The sequence below is a fragment of the Microtus ochrogaster genome, chromosome 5 (assembly GCF_000317375.1).
Source record: "Microtus ochrogaster isolate Prairie Vole_2 chromosome 5, MicOch1.0, whole genome shotgun sequence".
Taxonomy (NCBI): Eukaryota; Metazoa; Chordata; class Mammalia; order Rodentia; family Cricetidae; genus Microtus; species Microtus ochrogaster.
Window position 1 is genome coordinate 18,536,042 of NC_022012.1, and position 7,962 is coordinate 18,544,003.

Sequence of the window (7,962 nt, forward strand, 5' to 3'; positions counted from 1 at the left end):
CTCAGAGTTGGGATTCGGCCAAATAAGAAAAGGGGATGCAGAACACTACAATAACTCAGATGACTCTCAGCCTTACTGCTTTCCCCCTCCCCTGGGAACCAGGAATCTAACAATTACCCACACCAATACTGAAATGTTGGGAACATTCCATCTCCCTGAGTCTTTGTGAATGTTCTCCAGATTGAACTCAGTTATTGAAATTGGGGCAAGATAACTCTTAAGATGTTGACTAAGTTCCTGATGTTTTGACTCGGTCCCTGGGAAGGGGTCAAAGTAACCCTCAAATGTTTCCTCTTACCTCACCTGATCTGGCAACTGCCCTCCAGCCCCGGCTCGGACCAATTATTGTTAATAGCCCTTTGAATAAGCCAATCTTTATAGTTGGAAAACAACCCACTAGTTCTCCCCTTGACTCTATGGCTTTTGTTTTAAAATTAGCCTGTACCAGCTATGTAGGGTCCTTGGCTTGAATGCTGAGTGACCCTGTCATGACAGAATTAAAATCCTCATGCTTTTACATCAACTGTGGTATGAGGGTGGTCTCTTGGAGCGACTTCTCCTTGGTGGGAGCAACTCCTCCTTGTTGATTGGACTTCAGAGTCCAACACAAAGCTGTTCATCTTTATCTTCAGTTCAACAGGACACTCTTCTTCTCTATCTTTTCCCTTTACCACATACTATTTTACACTCTCTGATAATTTAACAATATTGGGATTTATTAAAACCATTTCCAATATTCTGCCTCCTGCACTCTTGTGTTTGATTGTTTCCAAACAAAGTGCTTACACTGTTGGGTTTTAGTTGTTGAGGGGTAGGTAGCCACCAGGGAAGACCACAGGGACATGGGGATAAGGCAATAAACAGTTTTCATTAGCCGCTTGGCTACTACATTGAGTGTTCAGAATCCTAGGAGAGCCACGAGCCTTTTCTAGGAGGAGCTTTTAAGCACAAAAGCATGTTCTGAGTTGACATACTTGAGTTAACAAGATCTTTTAGCCAAGCACAACTACAGAATTCAAATGTAAGATTAGTTGGTTTATTTAGAGCCTGTCTAGAACTTATGGACTGTGAGGACTTAGGTCTTTGTTTTCATTTCTATAGGTGGTACTGTCTACTCGCTGGGTTTACAGCCTGACTGGTGCTTCCATCCGTGAGTCAGCTGTGCTAAGATCTGGAAGTTGTTTTATTCTCCATTGCACTTAGTGAATCAAGAAGATGAAGTCTGAGAACTGTGGCTTAAAGAGCTGCAATTGGCCCTAAGCCCCACTAACTGTGCTAAACTGTGGCATAATTTGTCATATGGATTAGGATGCGGGCCCCAATATTAATTCAATCAAGTGAGAATTAGAGGCCCAGAGGGCCCCAATATCAGAGCAGTCAAGGGACAAAGAGAATAGAGACTGCTATCAATCTTCTGATTAATGTCTTATTCTTGTTTACTTTTTGACGTTTTTTTTTTCAGCCATGGCAAGGTGTTTTCTCATTATTCATGATGGATTAGCATAGAAACCACAGGTGTCTCCCAAAGAGGCCCATAGACCCTTGTCTTATGGGCAATAAGTCTAATTTCTCCAATTTCTGCAGGACCAGTTCAGCAAGGGAATCTACTGCTGTTTTAATTCAGAACAAGAGACTTCTAATACCTCTCAATCCTGATCAACCTGTCTACTGAGTTTGGAAAGCATCAGAAGAGGCATGCTGAGTCGAACCTTGTACCTGCCCACCAAGTGGTCTCAGAGGCCTGGGAATATCGCTATTGTTCAGATGAGTTAATGCACCAAGCAGATTCATAGATTACCTGCTAATCAGGAAAGTGGCTAGATTAAAGGTGTTGGATATTAGACAATTTTCAGCCCCTTGAAGCTCTCTAATATTAGCTTGGACTTTCCCCAGTCACCACGAGGTTTGTCAATCGATGAAGTGACAGTCTGGTCAGTTCTCATCCCTATGGAGTATGGGAGCCTATGAGTCTCAGCATGACCAGCCATCCTGGCCAGTGGTTTCTTGAGAGCGTGAGATGCTTCAGAATTTGTTGAAATGCTACTGTATCTTCAGAAATCTTTCTTCTTAAAGTCTACCAAGATATATAGAATACTTGAGTCATTTTTTCAATGAGTCACTCTGTTGGACCCTAGAGTCCAGTTATTGAGGAGGTGTTGCCCCAAAAGACCATCTCTCACACCACAGCTGATGTAAAAGCATGAGGATTTTATTAATTCTGTTCTGACAGGGTATTTTGGCATTAGAGGCCAGAAAGATGTCCCAAATATCTGGTACAGGCTACTTTGAAAGGAAAAAAACCACAGAAGCAAGGGGTGTCTGGGGTAGTTCTTTGACTATTATGATTGGCTTATTCAAAAGGACTGCTACCAATAATTGGCTGGAGAGTAGTTGCCAGATCAGATGAGGTAAGGGGGAAACATCTGAGGGTCACTTTGCCCCTTTCCCAGGGCCTGAGTCAAAACAGCAGTAACTGAGTCAACACCTAGGGGTTATCTGCCCTATTCAGGGATAGAAAGTTCCCCACATCTCAGTACATGCATGTGTAGCTGTTAGGTCCTTGGTTGTCAACGCGGAGGGGAGCACCACCGCTGAGTCTGAGAGGGCTCAGAATTGTCCTCAGAATTGTCTTAAGGTTTCACAACTCCAAAGGGAATACTGAGATAAAATTAAGCTAAACAAGTTTGGGCTGGCAATGTCAATGTCAGAATTCAAAGCCAAATCAAAACATAGGTCAAAAGAAACAGACATTTGAACCTTAGTGCAAAGCACACTTTAGAATAATGGAATCTTGGGCAGTGGAGGTGCACGCCTTTAATCCCAACACTCGAGAGGCAGAGGCAGGCAGATCTCTGTGAGTTCAAAGCCAGCCTGGTCTACAAGAGCTAGTTGTTCCAGGACAGGCTTCAAAGCCACAGAGAAACCCTGTCTTGAAAAACCAAAAAAAAAAAAAAGATAATGCAATCTTAGCTGAGCATGGTAGCACGCACCTTTAATCTTTAATTCAAGCACTCCAGAGGCAGAGGCTCTGTGAGTTCTAGGCCAACCTGCTTTACAAGAGAATTCCAGCACAAAGAAACCCTGTTTTGAATAATTCAAAAAAGAAAAAAAAACAAAGAAAAATTTGAATTTTGGTGAAACTTAATGACTTGGGAGCATGAGGAGTTCAAGGTCCGTCTCTCCTCTGAGTGGGTTCCCACGTCCTCTCTGACACACAAGAAATGGTTAGTCATTTAACTCGAGGAACCTGGTGAATTAATACCAAAGTAAAATTAGGGAAACAAAGCACAAAAGATTAAAATGAAACAATCCAAGCAGAAGCCTAGTAGGGCCCAGCATAGAGAGGAAAACCCTTGGTTAGGAAGATGATAGGAACAAGTCAGAGTTAGGGCAAGACTGCCTTAAATCAACGTTCAGAAAGTTACAATATATCTTATGAACTTCCAGTCATTTTCCAGAAGTAATTTTCCAAAACTGACACAAAAGAGAAACCAAGTGACCTACCATATAGGATTCCTTTCCCTCTTTTGTTTCATTGGTTCTTCTTTGGTTTTTTGAGACAGGGGATTTCTGTGTAACAGCCCCGGGTGGCCTTGAATTCACAAGCTCCTCCTAACTTAATCTCTGCCTCCAAGTGTGGGGATTAAGGGTGTGTGAGACTAAGCCCTGATTGATTTACCATTCTTAATGTTACATTTCAGCTCTTTTCATTGTGGTCAAAACTGTGCTAAATATTGATCTTCTGACATTTAAAATTTTTGTGCCTCGGTATTGATCAAAATTTGGGAGTATTTTTTACACATGAAAATCCTTTTTTCTGATTTTTTGGAGACAAGGTTTATCCGTGTAACTAAGAATGTCCTGGAACATATCCTGTAACCAGGCTGGGCTTGGTGTCAGAGGTCTACCCATTTTTGCCTCCCAAGTGCTAGGATTAAAGGCACAAGCCACAACACCTGAAAGAAAAGTCATTTTAATTATTCGTTCTGTGATGGTTTCAGTTTAAAGGATTATCATTGTATGGTTATTCACTCTTTGGGGGCATTGCTCAGTTTCTTGTCTGTATCCGGTTAAGGAGGGTGAATAGTGTAGCCAAAAACAAAGCATTGTCCAGGAAGACCACTGATCTTGGTGTGGCTCTGATCCTGAACTCATAATGGAGTCATAGCTAACTGGAGGCCTTCTAATTTGGTGCCAAAGCCTAGGGTGTTGCCTGTGCCCCACCCTCTGTTACAGTCACACTGCCTGGAATACTGTCTTCTGTACACATAGACGGACTGTGTGTCATTCAGGCTGATGGGACCACAACCTGATAAGACCTTTGCTGATGGGTAGTGCATGCATGTAAACTAGTGAAGATACACAATAAATCAACTCTGCACCCCTAAACTTGTCTCTGGACTCTGTTCACACGGAAACTCATCTGACTCTGTCTCCCTCACCCCTCTCCAACTGAGCCAACAGGGAGAAGGAACAAAACTCCCACAAAGGTGGTACTGGAAATGAGTCTCAGAGTCTCAGCTCCACCCAGTGCTGGTCCAAATAAAGGCAGATCTGGTTGGAGCTGGAGGGGGCAGGGAAGAAGAAATCCTGCCCTGGGGAGACATAACCTCCACCCTCCATTATAGCATCCCAAACACAAACCAAAGGATCCAGCAAACTTCAGTCGGGACAACTAACATCTTTATTGGGCCTGCTTTCAGAGCACAGGTAGGGAGTGACAAACAAGAAGGAGCCATGTCAACCTGGTCTGGACAACACATCGCTTAAAACCCCCGGGGATGGAGCCCCTCCCCTTGTGCTAACCTCCCACACTGCAGTCTCTCTAGCAGCCCCTGAGACCATGAGACAATTAGCCCAGAACAGCAGAAGTACAAGTAAATGCCTGTAAAATACAGGAGGGAACAGCCTCCATCTGTCTCTCCTCCCGCCTGCCCTGCTTCTAGGCCAGAATCTAGTCAACAGTCAGCGCGCTCATCTGGGGGTCACTTCCAGGTCCTTCCAGATGTTCTGATGCAGATATGACCACGGTGCTCTGAAGATAGTGTCATATGAGCCCGTCACAGGCGCAGGCACACTTGTTTGGAACCATGTTGGGTGCCCCTGAAACTGTTTTCTCTTCCTGTGGAATCCAACTTTTAGGAGGTTCAAATCAATGGTCATATGAAGGCTCAATTGTCAAATAACTAAAAATTTCTGCTGGTGGCCTTAGGAGACCTGTGAACCTGTGTCTGCTTATTTCAAATCCATCTTTGTGAGTGGCAGGGACATTTGGGGCTCTGAGCCAAGATCACACAGGCCTCTTAATGTTGTGAATGGTCCACGGCTTTGGCATCAGCAGCATCCACAGGGATCACAGAGGCCGCAGTAGCTTGCTAGGCCCATCTTCTCACCGTCACAATGGATTTGACGCTCTGAAAGGCATGGGTACCTAGAGCGCACCTTAGTGTAAGGACAGCGGTTGCGGGCTCTGCATACCAGCCTCTTGAACCTACAGATCAAAGTAGATGTCCCCTGAACCTGTGTGTAGGTCCCAAGGGTCAGTTCCTGCCCGGAGCATGAGGTGACCTCCAGGGAGTCCAGAGTTTCCTGACGCTCAGATCTCATCAGCTCAGATCTCTCAGGCTGCAAGGTTCACACAAAGACATCCACTGGGAAGCTCACCCTGGCCTCCCGACAGCTGCACTGAGTCGCCACCTTGCCATAGTCGATCCACCTCGGGGTTGCGAAATTGATGGCCTCAGCGCAGTTGAAGCCGTGATTGAAGCCAGCGTGATAGCCATAGGGAAAGGTGACCATGAATTCCCCAGCCTCTTGGGTCATGCGTGCAAACGGGATGCCATTCTCTTTGAGCACAGTGGGGGAGATGAGTGCCACCTTGTGCCTCATGAAGGCCTGGCAGCCCTGGGAGCTGCCCGGGAACAGCTGTCTGGCCAGGTGCTCCAGGCGCTAGCCATGCTCGAGGGGCGGGGGGGACTGCATACCACATCTTGGGCTGCCCAAAGTGCAGGTAGTTGATGCTGTACAGGTCCATGTCTTCCGTATGCCACACGAAGGTGGTCTTCCACATGCCAAAGTACAGGTAGGGCGTGTTGACGCCCTCAATCACAATGCTGCATTCCTGCTTCAAGAGGTCCAAAAGGTTTCCCAGGTGTCCCACGTTCCAATGTTGAGTGTTCTCGTCAAACAGGGAGCGCTGACATCTGCACCGTAAATTGGCGACCCAAAGTACCAATTCTTCCAGTATTTTCTCTCCAGATCTTCAAAATTCACATGTGGCGGGGTCCGGTATTTTTTGCTGTTGGCCAGGTCACGGTACTGCCCCACTGTCATGGCTTTCCTCTTCTTATGGAATTGAGTGAACACACCTGCCTGGCCAGACACCACTTGCTGCAGGGGAGTGCCTATTACCATGTCACTGACGTCCTCATAGGACTGCTGGGCTCTCCACTCCTTGGGTGGGATGACCTTTGCCAGTCCAGCTTGGTGTGCCCCCTGGGATTCCATGTAGGCTATATACTTGCGGAAATCTGAAAATTCGCTCATGGTTGGGCAGAAAGTCATGATGGTGCTGCCTGTGCTCCGGGGGCCTCGGGACTCAGAAGACATGGCTACTCTAGCCAAGATCTTGGGCTTTTCCGGAAGGATCAGTCAGACTGTCTGTCTGTCTTCTCTTGTCTCACTGTCTTCCTTGAGCGTTTTCTCCACTCTCCCGTCTGTCCTTTGGTAAAAAATATCAAATAGGAAAAAAAAAAAGCATATTTAACAAATAGTGCTGGCATAACTAGATAAGGAAAATGTGATTCATTTACACTGTGGACTACCACACAGCAGAAAAAAAAATAATGACAGTTTGAAATTTGCAGACAAATGGATGGAGCTAGAAAACATCATTTTGAGTGAGGTAACCCAGACCTCACTCAAACCCAGAAGACAATTGTCACATGTACTCATTCATAAGTGGTTTTTAAACATAAAGCAAAGAAAACCAGCCAAGAAATTACAGTCCCAGAGAACCTAGACAACAATGTGGACCCTAAAAGAGAAATCAATGAATCTAATCTACATGGGTAGTAGAAAAAGACAAAATCTCCTAAGTAAATTGGGAGCGTGGGGACCTTGGGAGAGGCTTGAAGGGCAGGGGAGAGGAAGGGAGAAGCAGAGAAAAATGTATAGCTCAATAAAATCAAAAAAATTAAAAGAAAAAAATTACCAAGCTAAAGACAATTCAAGTTCAAATCAAAAGACTGGTAAAGAGACACATTATTTGAACTCAGGTGGGAAACGAGGTTTTACAGGAAGCGTGCCATGGTGACATTCACCTTAACCCTGGCACTTGCGGGATGGCGGCAAGAAACTCTGGTGTTCGAGGTTGTTCTTAGATCCAAACTGAACTCAAAGTCATCCTGAGTACATGGGTAATAGGTTGTTTACTCATTAATTCAAGGAACTTTATGAATTAAAAATCTAAGAAAAACAATGCAAATGACAACCTAAGATTTCAAATCAACCGTCAGAACAGAAAATCCTAACCTCACTAGTGCTGAGCAGAGAGGAAACCTGACTTCTCTGAAAAGATGAGCAGGACACAGGCCTCTGACGTAAGCATGACTGACTCCACACTGGCAGTACCACTCAGACTGTGAGAATTCAGCACCCACACAGCACCACCTACCCAAACCACAACAATGGCCATCATTTTAGGAACGTCTTTGAATGTACTAACCTTGCATTTTTTTTCTATTCTTTTTTTTTTTTAGTTCTGGAGAACTACTTCTGGCTAACTGTTTTTCCTAACTGTGGTATGTCAACACAGAATGTGGTTTTTGTCTTTCCAAGGTCACCCTAAGAAAGGCTGGCATCTATCTACACTTGGATCCCCGGCACCAGTGTAGCCACTGGCAGTCTAATAAAGACTTTCTTCGGTTCGCGCAAACCCATGTCCCAGCAGTCTTTCAGCTG

The 7,962-nt window shown here is 45.0% G+C and overlaps 1 pseudogene; it reads right to left on the reverse strand.

The window, feature by feature from the left end:
- Positions 1 to 5,334: 5,334 nt before the first annotated feature.
- LOC101986815 lies at positions 5,335 to 6,609 on the reverse strand (annotated as a pseudogene).
- Between the last annotated feature and the right edge of the window lie 1,353 nt (positions 6,610 to 7,962).